Raw genomic sequence first — 15,617 nt, 5'->3', positions numbered from 1 at the left:
AGACCCCTATTCCACTTTTCGCCCTGTGATTAATTCATTCTCACTCTACTTAAACTTCTGTGACTTGTGATTCTTCATACAAGGTTGGTAATTTGTTCCATGGGTTAGGATCAAAACCCCAAGTGTCTTTGGCTTCCTGCCAGAAGTCCCCAGCCCCCCATCCGGGGCTCGGGCCATCCCGGGCATCCAGAGGGATGTCTTGAGTTCTGACAGTCACCCATTTTGCAGCTCACTGAGATCTCAGCCACTCTGTCACACATGCAGCTGTTTCTCTTTTGAAGTCTTTGCTATTGCAAGCATATTAAAATCTTAAATAGCACATGAGCTCTTATGAGCCTTTAATTGAGGAAGACCTATGTAAAGGCTTGGATTTCGTACTAACCTAAAATAGTAAGGCTCCTTCTCCTTTGGGAGAACCACACAACTTATCGCAAGACTGCTCCTCTTTTGCCTCAAAAAACGATGCCTGAGTTGGAAAGCCTACCACAGTCCCCAAGGATTGCACAGAGCAATAATATTTACACTGAGAAGGGAGCGCTGGTATGTCTAAGATCAGGCTCTCAGCGAATTTTAAAAACCATGAATACAAAGTAAATTTATATACAAAATACTTCAGTCCTAGTTTTTCAGAGAATCAGGAGATAAAGAAAATTTGAACATCAACAGTCCAAGGGTAATGCTACAGTTGCTATACTGTTGACAAAGATTAAAGCTATGCCCGTAATTAATACCAAATCAGCTTGCAAGGCAAGGAGAGGAGGCCGAGGTCCCTGATAACAGCTCCACTCCTCCCCCGTGCATCAAAAGCAGCACATCTGGTGGGGTTTGCTTCCAGGGGTGTTAACTCACCAGGAGGAGGGAACATGCAGTGGCACACCTAACCATTGTGGTTTACAAATGCCCTGCCTGTCGGCTCGTGTTGATAAAAGTCTCCTGCCTTGAGCCTTGGGTATGATACTGCTAAAGGCCTATCAATATGACAGCCAAGCTCAACACCTCATGTGCTGTGCTGTGGAGGCACATGGGACATGATGCCAGCTACAAATTGCTTGAAAACAGTTGGTAAGCAACAGGCTTTAAAGGAAAGTATATACTTCAACAAAGCAAGACAAGGAGTTTGTACAATAAGCATTATTTGTCCAACATTTACAGGCTCAAGTCTCTGCAAAGAATGAGATTTTCCCTTATTTTTCACCTGCGTATTCAAAACAGTGATAAGTAACTGCTCTTTTTGCTCCTGCAGTAACATCCTGCAGGAACAGGAGACAGGAGATACTGCTCCTCTGCTTTACAATCCAGGGAACATGTAGAAGATTTTATATTTTAAAAACTAAAGGTGAAGTAGTGGGACCAAACTGAGAGAGAAGTATATCACTATTTTTTTTTCAGTGAGAATGGAGAACCTTTTGCGAATTTTTAAAAAAACAAACTAGAGAACTGTTATTTTAGAACAGGGTCTCTTAAAAAACCTGTGTCTGCAAAGAAGGAGGTATAGCCCATCCAGCACAGCTTCTAAAGAGTGCAGCTGGTGCTGTCACAGAATCAGAGTGAGGTGGGGAGGGACCTTTGGAGGTCACTTGATCCAACATCCCTGCCCAACAAGGACCTCCCAGGGCTTACCCAGGGCTATGTCCAGGTGGGTTTTGAATACCACCAAGGATGGAGACTCCACAGCCTCCCAAGAAAACTTATGCCAGTACTCAGCCACCCACACAAAAAAAAAAAAGTGTTTCTGGGTGTTGAGAAGGAACCTCCTGTATTTCTGGTTTTGCCCATTGCCCTTGTCTTGGCACTGGGCACCACTGAAAACAGCCTGGCTCTGTCCTGTTAGTGCCCACCCTTCAGGTATTTTATATCTATTATATATCTACAAATTGACAGCACTCTTCCCTGATCCTTCTCTTCTCCAGGCTGAACAGTCCCAGTTCTCTCAGCCTCTCCTCATAGGAGAGATGCTCCAGTCACTTAATCATCTTCAAGGCCCTTTGTGGGACACCCTCCAATATGCATTTCTCTTCAGTACTGGGGATCTCAGAACTGGTGTGGCCTCACAAGTGCCTAGAAGAGGTGCAGGATTACCTCCCTTCACTAGCTGTCAAGATTTTGTCTAATGCAGCCCAGGACACACTTTATCTTCTTTGCCACAAGGGCTCATTTGCTGGCTCATGTTCAACTTGATGTCCACCAGAACCCCTCTACCTTTTCTGCCTTCCAAATGGTCGTCCCCCTGCCCATATTGGTGCCTGGGGTGTTCCTCCCCATGGGAAGGACTCAGCACTTCCCCTGCTCCCAGCACCTAGCACTCAGAAGCTCAGCTCTGAGTAAGTCCTTGCTGCTCTCTCTGTGCAGCAGAGCAGAAGGTGCCATGCCCTGCAGGCAGCATTGCCCAGCTGGGGCCAGCCACAGCAGGAAGCCAGACTCTGGTCAGCACGGGATGACCCGGGATCCTTGGTCCCATGCTGGCTGTATGCCCCAGCAGGGCCCACTCTGCAGTCTGCACTGTATCAGCATCTCCTCATTTAAAGCTCCAGAGGCACTGAATTGCCAGGCTGTGCTTTTGGAAGTTAACCCTCTCCTGTACCAAACACCATCACTCCCGGAGCTGAGGGACAATAATCCTTTGCAGAAGATCAAACAGGAGGGTGAGAAAACTCAAGTTTAAGTTTCAGCCCCAGCATACCTCTTCTGCTAAACTGAAACACCAGATACAGGAAGGAAGAGAAAGCAGCACTGCTCTTCTCCCTGACACCAAAACCTCCCTCTTTACCATACACCTGACTTAACAGCAGTAATTTCTTTGCAAGAGCTTGCTCCTCTCTGCATGCAATCAGGCTGGTGAAGACACACACCACAGGTACTGGAGTGTTAATAAAACCAGGTAGCCAGGTGTTTAAAAGGTATCAATCTCACAGCTCTTGTCCTGAGCATTTACCCACAGCAATCTTCACACTTATTTTTTCTGAATTCAGTCTTTTTAAGTGCCAGCTGCTGATGAACTGCAGGGAGCATAATTTTGATTAAATGATAAACACTAAAACATTAGAGTTATACCTCATAAAATCAATTTCCTATTGCCTGTGGACAGACATCTAAAGCCCAGAAATTTCCAAGGGTTTTCTGTGTGCACTTTTTTGGTTGGTTTTGGAGGTTTGGATTTTTTTTGGGTGAGGGGGGTTGGTTGGGTTTTTTCCTCACTTCTAGAATCCAATGAAAGAAAGCCTTTGCTGTTTAAAGTGCTTGCTTGTTTTTAAGCACCAGCGTAATTAATTATACAAGCAAATACTTAATATAGGAAATAAACCTGCTCTGTGGAGCAAGGCACATATCATGCTGGCTGGAACATGGAAACTGCCAAGACTTGGAAATTCTGCTTCTCAGAGAATCACACCACTGCAATGTATCATTTCTGCCTAGCTCAGAAAACCAAATTAAAACAAGTTTCCTTGTTTACTGTGTTTCTTGAATAAAATATTTACTGCTGATTAAAATGAACAACTTGTGCTAATTTTACCACTGTCCAAGAACTAATATTTCAGTAGTTCCCACAGCTGGGAGAAGCAAAAAGTGACAAAAATCAGACCAAGGATTTCCAGGTTCCCAACCTGAGGTCCCAATCTCCAGGGCTTTGATGTCTCAGGGTAGCTACAACCAGCTCCTGGGGCCATCCCTACAGGAGTTTGGAAGTTCCATCACCCATTTCACAGCCTGGGCTTCTGTTCCCAGACCAGCTACAGATGCTGACGTGCCTGTTGAGAACCAACAGCACCATGTTACTGTACATGCTATGCCTGAGTGCTGAGTAAACATGAAACACAGAAATGCTGAGTTATGTGCTGCCTGCCTGCTTTGCCAAGTAAATAATATACCTAATTATGCCTCATAATAATGGCTTTCTGTTTTGGTGGGAAACCAATCCTCTGCTCTAGTTTGCTTTTCCCAGCTCTTCTTCAGGGGTGGTTTTAGCCAAACCAGTTGAGGAGAATGATAACAGGATCACCTGGAAACCAGCATCCATTAAATCAGCATAGCTGGTCAGGCCCCACACCAGACCCAGATATCACCTCCTCCCCTGTCATTCACATGACTGTTAATGCTAATCAGTTCCTGGTATATTAGATTTCTAGGAATGAGATGGACTTGTCAAGCAGAATTAAAGATGGAGTCACAAGTGAGTAAGAGCTTCAGGGTTCACTCACACAAATTAAAATATACAATTGATATCAAAACGTAAATCAAGAGTATGAAATTGAATCTTCAAGAATTGAAAAAAATAAATAAATTATTTCTTGCACTTCAGCCAATATAATTGACTGGAACAATTTAAAAGACTTGACAAACTGCCCAAGATACCCTGGAAAACCAAACTGTTGTACCTCTACATTACTAGCATAACACCATTTCCCAATGAACTGGGAAATTTCATGTACTAAATTGCCAGGAATATTTTCTTCCAAATTCAGTTATACTTATAAATACCAAAAGGTGACTAGATATTTGCATCCCTTTTGATTACCAAGGACATAATTAAGAAAACAGATCATACAGAAGGGAAAGAAAATCATATTAGAAAAGTCAGAGTGCATTAGCAGATAATATTTGAAGTACACATTCAGTATAGGTGGTCCATAGGTAACTGTTTATCTCAGGTCCACATGCATAATGTCACATGCTGCTGCTCCCTTGAGTGACTAATTAACCCACAGAGAAAAGCTCTGTGACAAGTCCCTTCACAAGTCACGAAATGGAGGTCACTGTGCCAGCCAGCAAATGACACATTAAAAGGGGGGGAAAAGGCAGGAAATGCTCTTTATGCTTTCCACTTCAGTACAAACATGAGGGATTTATTTCACTAATCCACGGCTGGCAGTGTCAGGGTTACTTGGAGATGCAGAGACAGAGAGAAATAACCAATTTTCAAATCCCCTCCAGCCACATGAAGGTAAGAAAGAAGAGCACTTCTGCCCCCACAGAGCTGTTACTGCACCGCTGCCAACACCACCTCCTGAAAAGGCTGAGCTAGGGGAAGGGACAGCTCCTTCTATAACTAGGGGAGTCAATTAAGATGGTCGAGATAGTTCCAAAATATACCTTTTTACAGGGTTCTCATTTGTAGCTTATTTTGCTGGTCTGATTACAACATTACATCCTATATGTAGAGTGTGAAGGGAACTGCACAAGTGACTTTGCCTACACAAATATGAGCTTACTCAGACTATTTAAACATGAGGTCACAATTTACCCTTCTGGGGGCAAAGCAGTGTCCTTTCTTACAAAGTGTATTAAAAATAAGGCAATATTTGATAACACATCAAAGTGGGAGACAGAATACGTACACATCCACTTTGGCCTTTCTATATTTTCTTCTTTTTTTTTCCTTAGGCAAGCAAATCTATAAAGCCTCTCATTTAATGTGTTAGATTAATAAATGATGAAGCTACAAACATGAGAGCCCCAACCTTCCATGGCGTGTGTTCAATTATTTTGCATTTAACAAGAGTAAAGGAAAACTAATTTAATCTCTGTAATTGCCAGACTAAATGACACAACCTTGCCCATTATAACAGATCAAAACAATACACGTACATTTACCAAGTTGCTGTAAAAACTGATTTTTTACTCTGTAATTTTAACCTTGAATAGCTTTTTTTTTAAAGCATTTGCTTCCATTTGTGTTAAAGTAGCTACCAAATGTTGCAGTAGAGGCCACGGAGACTGTGCTATTCCACACAGCTAGGCTTGGGATCACAGTTATTTTTAAAGCATTTCAAAAGAAAGCATTTCAAAAGAAAGTAAAACTATATTTCAGAATGTGCTTGGTGAATATTCCAAACTAAAGTAAGTCTGCAACCACAGGAGTTCTAGTTTGCAGGCTCTGACTGTCTGAATGTTGGTCTGTGCACTCCTAGAAGGAAAAGTAGCTGTTATTCATTGAAGGAACAAACTTCTGGAGACAGAGCGGTTTGTTAGCAAATCACCCACAACACCATCAGCAGCAAATTCTTTAGCAACCCCATCAGCTACGTCTTCCTGTCTCTCCCTCACACTCCAGCCTCCTAAGCCAGCATGCCTGGGTGGCAGCCGGAGCAATGGCAGGTGTCAGAGCATGGCACCAGGGCTCCTCTGCACCCCCTATGCCCAAACCTGAACCCCTCTTCCATGGCTCTTAACTCCGACTCTCGCTGAATCCTCATTAACTCTCTCCCAACCATGGCACAAGCTCTAGAAGAAGGCTTCAGGTTACCCTTCTCTGCCTTTTCCAATTGAAAGCACCTTGCTTGGACGTGAGGAACAGCCCGCTATCGGCAGCACCCCAGGTAAGCTCCCCCTGCAGCCCTGCCCCGTGGCACGAGCCCCTTCACAGTCTGGAAACAGCCCAGCCGAGGCAAGCAAACACCTTCCTTTGCCATTTTTCGTGGGCACACGCCAGCAGTGGCTCACAGCTGTGTGGCAACAAGCATATCCAGGGCTTTCTCTCCTTCAGTCACTTGTGAACGATGAGCCTCTAATCCCTTTGGCTTCAGCTGCAAAACTCCCATTGATTGATAATGGATTTTCCACTGATGTAGAATCGAGCACTTCGCCTACACCACTACGAATTAACAGAAGAGAGCTCTGTTAATCCTTTATAAGCAAGCTTAATCTTGTGGTTTAGAGAAGGAGCAAAGGCTCTGTTCTTTCCAGTACCAACCAGAATGTGATTACCATTTCACAAAATCATTTTCATTTTCTCTGATTGATCCAATATTTCTTTGGAGGACATAAATCCAGACTCCACCACAGATGCATGCTGCTGCCAAGTAAAAAAGGAAGAGTCTGAGCTATGAATCCTGAAGCTGAAAGCTGGGATCAGCACCCTAGGACTTCCAGTTAGTCCATAGAAAGTGCTGCCATCTAGAAACAGCAGTCTGACAAAGCCTTTATACCATTCACCTTTCAATTAAAAAGAGTAACATCTGAAACCTCCCATTAAAATGGCTTTAAGATTTGTTAGGGCTCTCTCTCGATGATGTGATTTGATCATCTCCTGTACATTAGCAATAGTTAGGGCTATTAAATGCCAGCAAGTATTAGCACCTTTAAAGACTTACAGAATCTGGCTAATAACTCTGAAGCAATCAAGTCATCAAAAAGATGAACTGAACTTACATTAAGACACCTTTTCCATTAAAACAAGATTTTGTTAGATCAACTCAGACTTTAGGTCAGTGGACACAGAATGGTTCTCGTTTTGCAGAAAAGGAAATTCATCACTATGCATCAATGTTCGGTAAATAGGAACTCGCTGTGGCTCCAATGAAAAAGCACTGCTCACCAAGACTTGTCCCATTTGCAGCAAACAGTCTGAGCAAGGATATTTAATGGTATCCTTAACAGTAAAATCATGAAAGATCAAGCAAGAAATCATGAAAGATCAAATATTACAGCTATAATTGGTACTGCACAGAAAACAACCCTTACTTTGTCATCCTGTCCTGCAGCACACGAGATGCAAACATTTCATTGACTTAGTAATTCAACGTACACACTGCTACTATGCTAGGATGCAAAGTCTTAAATACAGCAGCTTAGTGGTTCCTTTAAAACACTGGAATGCCACATATCTCCATAAAATGTTTATCTTTGTCAAGCATTTCACTGCCACTGTTCAGCTGGATGACCTTTGGAAGGAGCAGCAAGGCTGACGTGCACCTTCATTAAAGCAGCGCCTCCTTCTTCCCCCGCCCGCGAGAACAATGAGCGCGGGAGGGAAGAGGTGAGCAATCCACGGAGTAATGAAGAGATTTTGTTTCAGAGGGTTATCAATTATTTATGAGCAAATCCCCAGATGAACACATACGAAGCTGAGCAGTTTTTAATATATTTCACTTCTGTACACACGGCACAACACAACAAGACGCGATCTAAACTGGACTGGTCTGATTATTCAAGGTGTCAAACAGCGAGTTCAGTCTGGACATTAGTAAATCACCATTATGTTTTTCAAAGTGCAATGGTCTCCTAGATTTAAATATCTTTCACAAAAGTCCTCTAAGACTCATAGAAAACATTCTTTACAGTATTTCCCATTCATCAAGATCTCAGCAAAGAAAAATCTCATCCTAAAGACTTTCTGTAATTATGCTGATGCAGATGTCTAAATAGTCTAATACTCAAATTCTAATATTGCCCAGCTGTGAGAGGGATTTTACTCCACAACAGGATTAAATGGATCTGAAGTTTTGTTATTAAGAAAAGGTAAGACCAAGTAAAGGTCTTTTTCTCCAGAGCAGGGTTTATCTTTTTTAAAACAAAGACTTCCTTTAAAAGTAAAATTGTTTTACAACTGCGCTTTTTAAAGACAAGATGTGAAAACTCTTCCCATGATATGGGAAAGGCAAACATTATACACTCTTTACAAGCAAGGGCAGTGAAACCAAACAGTTGTATGTGCAAGACATGCTTTGCACAAAAAGTCAGTAATCTGTTTACAAATGCTATCATTGAAAAAAGTCATCCTGCAAGACCTGAAATGAAACCCAATCCACTGGCACACAGTGAATGCCCAGATCTACAGAACCATGCTTTGAGCTCCAGCTTCCCACAGCTTCCAACCAACAGGATGCTGCTGAAGTCACCACCACCACTGCAGTCACACCTCAGTGACTGTGTCTGTGGCAGGTGTTCTGATGGCCCCAAGGCCACCTTTAACCCCCAGCCCAGGTACTCCGAGCCAGAACCCCACCTGGGGCACTCCAGGATATGTCCTGCAGAGCAAGCCTGCAGTCAGGTTTGCACCTGGCCAAGCAGTGGCACACCATGCCCAGGTGGCCCCAGAGGAGTGCAGCCAGTCATCCTGAGCTTGGGGAGCTCTTGGTGCTGCCCGGGCTGAGCACGGCCAAGGGGGAACAGACAGCAGGCCCTGCAGGTCCCCTGCCTCTTGGAGACAGGTCTGCAAGCTGCCTTCCAAAGGGAAATGTCTGGGCAGACACTCATCAAACAGGACATTTTAAACCACACATGGAATGAGCACTTCCTGCCTTTACTGCACAGCACCCCAGGAGAAGAGCTGAGACTCTGACATTCCCACTGCCCATTCCCCCTTAGGCCAGCATTCACCTCAGCATCTGCACAGCTCCAGGAGCAAGCTCCACTCCTGGCCTAGCCTGGGTAGACTAAACCGCTCCAATATTAAGAAAACAAAAAATAAAAAGCCACTTAGAAATCCATTTTAGACTTGTTTGCATTACTTTAAAGGGTTTGCTATATATTTGGATGAAAGAAGCCCATTAAGTACATCTATATTTACTTCATTACAGCGTGGCTCTTGAAGTTAGATGAAAAGATTTACCCTGGCCAAGTTTGTTTATTCATCAACATCAGCTAGATATATTTTCAAAGGCTCATCCTCATCACATTTACATGAAAGCACACAGATTTTTTTTTTCCAACTGTTGTAAGGCATTTTGAGAGGTATGAAAGGGCAAAAGAAACTTTAGTGAGAATTACAAAATCAAGGAACAGTAGATGCACAATTTCTGCTTATTAATGGGGGTGGAAATCCACTCTTTCCCACCTGGAGTCATTCTTCTCACCATGCAGATGTATCAACAGCAGCAAACTGCAGCTGGATGCTCAGTGCCCCTGACTCAAGCCCCAGTAAAGGCACCTGGCCCACTGCTTACCCACAAACACCACAAGGGAAGCATTAACTCCCCCTGAAGCTCAAGATCTTAAGCAAACATATCCTTCCTCCCAAGTTTCTAAAGTTTTTTTCTGCACTATCACAAGAAAAATTAGGGGTTTTTTTTTCCCCCCACGGGTGGCATTGAAGATGAGCTCCTCATTACTGCTAGCAAAGTATGAAGTAGAAGCACAGCCATTCAATGATCGAAGCCAACTGTACAAGTCCCAGTTATCTTTGACAGGAACCCAAACATAACTTGGTGCTTGCATGCCTTTATTATCAAAATTTTATCCTCAAGTTATTTAAATATTTAAATGACATTTATGGGCACTATCTTTCCTCATGAGTTTACACTTTCCCACGGAAGACTTCCAGAGTGATTAACAATGCTGATCTTTATCCTTCACACTGACTATTCATTCATCCTTTCTAAAACGAATACTGCTTACATACGACCCAAGAGGGCTGTAACAAGGCAGTATTTATCTACCCTAATAATCTGCTGTGGCTGCTTTAATTAAAACTGGGTTATATCACATCCATGAAGCAAAGGCACACCTCCTGTCACTTGTCACCCACCTCACAGCTGCACTTGGTGCAACTTCTCAGGAGCAAGCTTTGGAGGTCCCACCACCTGCACCTCGTCCACCCCTGCCCAGGTAACTGAGGGCACAGTGTTGCCAAAAACAACTGCTTCACCACAGAAGAGAAGCAGAATGAAACTGCAGTGGGGTTTGCAGTCTGGGGCTTTGAAGGAGTCACTGAACACCTGCAGGCTGCCATTCACCCCAGTTCACAAGCAGGGCACCGCTGCTGGCATGGCACATGGGGATTTTGGGAGGTGAAGGACCAGGGGGAAGGAGTGGCTCATGGAGAACCTCTGGCACAGCACAGCAATTCAGAGCATGAGGAGTACCAGGGTGGAGATAGGGGAACAGCAACCAAGGACATCTCAACTACCTGCAGTAAACTGGCAGTCAAATCAGGACTCAGCTTCCTCATCTGTGCTGCAGCTTTCACAGGTCTTTCATGAGCTCACATGACTGCATAATGATTTCAAAATTTAGAGTTTACTTCTCGTATTATTGCACAAATGACTGTACACTGCTTGCCTTTTACTCCATGCAAGCAGCACCTTATCATATGAACATTTACAAATGGCCCATTTTCCCATGGAAGAAATCGAGCTTCTTCCCTCACCAGAACTTTTTTGGCATTACTATACACAGTATAAGGCCTGCTACCGATGGCATCCTTGGGATGCTGGGATGGGCAGCAAGCAGCCAGGGCAGCCTGCCTGCAAGCTACAGGCTGTGCAACCTGGGCCTCACCCAGCACTTCTCCCCTGCTGGCTCCATACAGGGTCTGGACCAGCAGTCACCATACATTCAGCAAACCCTTGAGCATGGGAGGGGACCACTCCCCATCTCAGCTTAGCAGCCTGGGATGAGGGTGAATGGCAACCCTCTGCACTCCTTCACCCTGCCTGGGCTCCCTCTCAGCACCAGCACAACCACCACACTGCAGGACACCTGCCCCTCCCCACTGCTGCTCCAGGGATGCTCCTTGCATGCTCTACCCGAAACCTGCCCCATTCTCGAGACCTGGAAGCAGAGGCATTGCCGTAGGGGCATGGGTAATGTTATTTGAATGATTAATTGTTTTAATTGTCACATTGTTTTGAGTCCTCTTTTTTTGAGTTTTGAGTCTATTAATCTTATTCTTGCATTATATTTTACAGTTACAAACTACATGGGTTTGGAACTGCTTTGAAAAAGCCCCTCAGTTCTCTATCCCCATTCTTACTGGAGATAAAATTACTGTCCTGTTCCAGCCATTGAACTCTACAGCACTTCACCATGGGCATCAATGAGCTGATAAATTCATTTAACTCTTTGTGTGTCAATGAAGTTCCCAGTGCCCCAAGAAAGAGAGTTCCTTAAACTAATGGCCACTGCACATCCAGCAAGAAAAGCTTGATGGCTTTTCTTGTGGACTCCTCAGTGCTCCCTAAAATATAAATTAACTCTCAGATCATCCTTATTTAGGACCTGGAATCCAGTCACCACTTTCTGATCAATAGAACTTTAATAGTAGAATAAATTCAGAACTTAAGTTATCTCGTAGTAGTCATTTGTACACAATACATGATTGAAAGCCACATTCACTTTCAAATGCCTGGCAATGAGGCCTATGAGGAGCAATGTGTCTTAAAACACAATGGGTTACCTGTTTCTTTTCCTCATTAAATGACATCTCATAAAAGGAGCCAAACAAAAGATGGGAGAGTTTGATGACTGTCACATCCCATAACTTTTACTCATATGAGCAACGCATTGCCTCCAGATCAGGTTCTTATTTGGAAGTTGCAGATCCCAGTTGCTGACCTGAATATTGATTTTATGTTAATAAAAATCTGTGTTGAAATGCTGGTTAAATATAAAATTGCTCTAGTACTTCAGGCCTACATGGTGTTACACATGCTGTACTATTTTCTTTTTCGATGAGTGCAAAAGACACCCCCTTCAGGAGATGCCCCACAGGCTGCAGAATTTGGCCTTTGTTAAAAAAATAAGACCTGAATTAATCACTTTTCCAATTACGGGAGGCACTTTTGCAATAATGAAGCTGTGCACCTGAAAAATTTTTAAAGATGCAAAATAAAACCCCCTGGAATTTGAAATGTCTTGTTCTGTATCATCTAAGAGAAACAAATACAACAACAATGTACTTCCATTTACCTACTGGATATCTTTAGCAGTGTTTGCTTCCACAAATTCTGTTAACAGATGCTGCTCCAATCATCATTTATCTGCAACACAGACAGACTTTGAGAGGACTAAGGAGGATTTGCCTCTGGTTTCACACAGCACGCTTGTTTTTTTGAAGTTTAATTTCATAAAATAAGAACTCTGGATAAAAGTTAATCAAGCACAGCTGCAAGGCTTCCTAGGCTGCTGTGAAGGGGGAAATATTTTCTGCCAATATTTTTTTCTTTGCTCTTTCTCTGTCTCACTCTTTTTTCTGCATTTATTGCTTAATGGCTCAGAATTATTTCAAAGGCCGTTCCTTTCACAAACGTAATCAATTCGTGTGTTCAGCACCACAGACGATATGTTACTCTCCTTATAACCAAATCTCTGAAGAAGAGATTAGGAAGAAAGGTTGAAGAGCTCTATCGTTCAAAGCACTGTAGTTCAGACACCTATAAATCACTATGTTTATTTATTTAGCTAACCGGCCCATTAGCGTCCGTCGCATCTCCAGCTGCACAACTTTCTGGTGTGACCGTGGGCCAGTTTCTCCTTTCCCTCTCCGGAGCACCGAGAGCCGAAAGCCCCGCGCAGCACACCCGGCACACGAGGCGTCAGGGACAATCTGCGCCGTTCCAGGAGCAGACCCCGCTCGCCCCAGCGACCCCGTCCTCCTAAAGATTTTCCAAGCCCAAGAGCAGATGCCACAGTGAAACGAACTGGAGCCTGTCACTGCCTAATAGGATTTCAATGGAAATAGGGTTAGGGGGCTGGCTGGCAGCAGCGGGAGGCGCGGTAAGCCCGCTCCCCGCAGACCCCGCCGGGCCGTGCCCCGCACCTGGGAGCGCTCCTGCCGCTCCCCGCGCCCGCAGCACCGCCCGCAGCGCCGCCCGCGGCCACGCAGGGGCAGCCCCGCAGCCCTGCGGCGGCCCCCGCAGCGACTGCACCAGCACCCCGCAAAACACAGACACGGCAACTTCGCGCACCGCCCCCAACTCACCGGGAGGCGCCGGCCCCGCGGAGCGGAGCGTCCCTGGATGCCGCTCCCCGCGGAGCGCAGCCCGCAGGGGCCGGGCAGCGGCGCGGCCAGGGAGAGGAGGGAGGAGAGGCAGCAAGTTGCGGCGCGTCTCTCGCCTCTTCTTCTCTCCTCTCCTTTTCTCTCCCTACCCGCCTCCTCCTCCTCCTCCCCCTCTCTCCCTCCCCCTCCTCCGCCCGGCGGGAGGGTCGGGGGAGGCGGCGGAGGGGCCGGAGCGCGGCCGCGGAGCGCGGCGCGGGCACTGCGCATGTCCCCGCGCGCCGGCAGCCGGCAGCGGGGCGATGCGTGCGGCGGCGGCGCCGCGGGCCGGCAGCGAGCGCAGCGCAGCGCAGAGCACAGCAGAGCAGAGCACAGCAGAACAGCGCAGAGCACAGCAGAGCAGCGCAGAACAGCACAGAGCAGAGCACAGCAGAACAGCGCGGCCCGGCGCGCCCCTGCGGAGGCTGCGGGGGCTCGGCTGCCGCCGCAGCGCCTTGCTCCGCTGCCCACCTTGCGGCAGCGCCGCGGCCCCGACGGGTCTTGGCCGCCCCCGAGCAGCGGAGAGCAGCTGCAGCCGGGCCGGCGCTGCGGCGGCGGATGCTGGGGCCGCCGCCCCGATTGCTGCGCTGGGGGCTGCGCGGCTGGAGGATGCTCCGGTGGCCAGCCTGAAAAGGAGGAAAAAAGGAGGACTTGAACCATCCTGGTGTTGGGTTTTGGTGGTTTGTTTCTTTTTTCCTCGTTAAGTGAGCGTGACTAAAGAAGACAGGTATTTTGGCAAAAGGAACCTCGGCATAGTTACTGGTGGCTTCACAGTTCTTGCAGAAAGTTCCCATCAAATGATTCTGTTAGAATCAAGAAGACTTTGTGAAACCCCTAACATCTGTATCCACATCCCACACGGTGACTCTGCAAAGAACCCAACTACCCCAGAGACCAACTCTTTCACCTCCAACTGGTTTCTGTAGTCAGTGAAGATTTGCACATCTGGAGTCTTGAATCAGCACTTTTGTTCCACCTCTGCATTCCTTCATTCTTGACCAGCGGTTCTTGTGCTCTATTCAAGCCTTGCAGGTGTCCTATAAAGAGTGGTAGGCTGTCATAGCCATTTGGTGCCTCTGTAGTGTTTTCAGTTTAAAGTATGAGTTGGGAAATTGTGATTTGTAGGAAATTTTGGAGGCTAACAGTAGGCTGTAGGTCCAAAAAGCCTGGAAACAAATGTTCTAGCAGCTACTCCCCTTCAGCTGTATCTTTTGGCACAATTCGATGTCATCAGCAAAATACAGTTTTCATTGAGTCAAGGGATGCACAAAGCATGCCAGTACACTGAAACCCAGAGGAACTTTCCATCTCTTTAACCCTACTGTAGACATTCCTGGTTCCTCCAGATAGATAGTTTATTTGGATTTAAATAATTGAAAAAAACCTTTGAAAAATCATAATCTTAATCAAGTCCATATACTTGCTTTTGAGCAAGAGTCACTACATGTGGTATAAAAGGGTATTACCATAGCAATCTGGACACTCACCTTAACCTGTCCTCCTGCTAAAATGGAAACAAAGCCAAAGACAGTTCCAGAAGAGAGGGGTGGGCTTTTGCTGGCCTCTTCCTTTCTTTTCTCCCACCTCTCATCTCCCCTTTGCCCTCCAGCTCCAAATACCTTTTGGTTTAATTTATCTGCCTCTGCATTTAGAAGAAGACAATATTGGATGTTTCTCTTTTAAATCTGGGGAAGTGGAGTTTGCTCACTACCTAACCTTTATTTGCAGCCCTAGTCGGCAGACAGGCTGGTCAGGAAGGTCAGGGAGGTCAGAAAGGAGAGATGCAGAGAATGAGGGACAGAAGCTTGTGATCTCTTGACAAAAGGGAAGAATCAGGCATGGAATCAAAACAGAAGAGTAGGAGGGGGGTCTAAAGGTGATGGGTAGCTGGTGGAGATAGAGGGATAGGAGCTACATAGGCAACAGGCAACGATGAAGTCCTTCAAAAAGGTTGGCAAAAATCGAGCAATCTCAGACATGACCAATTCTGCACTCCACAACAGTGAAACTATTCCCTCCTGTCATTTCTGTAACAGGCACTCCCCAAGGCCCCCACTGCTGCTAGAGCTTCATTATCTGAGGCATTGTGCCTCACACCAGTGACGTGCTCTCTGCCACAAGGACCTTACAGTTTAGCATGACCCAA

General features: G+C 45.7%; 1 protein-coding gene across 1 annotated transcript in view; it reads right to left on the bottom strand.

The window, feature by feature from the left end:
• The window catches only part of PAG1 (phosphoprotein membrane anchor with glycosphingolipid microdomains 1), a 107,423-nt gene extending 93,838 nt beyond the window's left edge, over window positions 1-13,585 (bottom strand). Inside the window, exon 1 of the mRNA XM_041464527.1 lies at window positions 13,418-13,585. The gene's annotated coding sequence lies outside the window, so the exon portion shown is untranslated. The remainder of the gene's footprint in view (window positions 1-13,417) is intronic.
• Between the last annotated feature and the right edge of the window lie 2,032 nt (window positions 13,586-15,617).

Source organism: Pyrgilauda ruficollis, unplaced genomic scaffold (genome assembly GCF_017590135.1).
Source record: "Pyrgilauda ruficollis isolate IOZ18807 unplaced genomic scaffold, ASM1759013v1 scaffold18, whole genome shotgun sequence".
Taxonomy (NCBI): Eukaryota; Metazoa; Chordata; class Aves; order Passeriformes; family Passeridae; genus Pyrgilauda; species Pyrgilauda ruficollis.
Note: the sequence above shows the minus strand (reverse complement) of the source record. Positions and strands in the feature narration are given on the sequence as shown.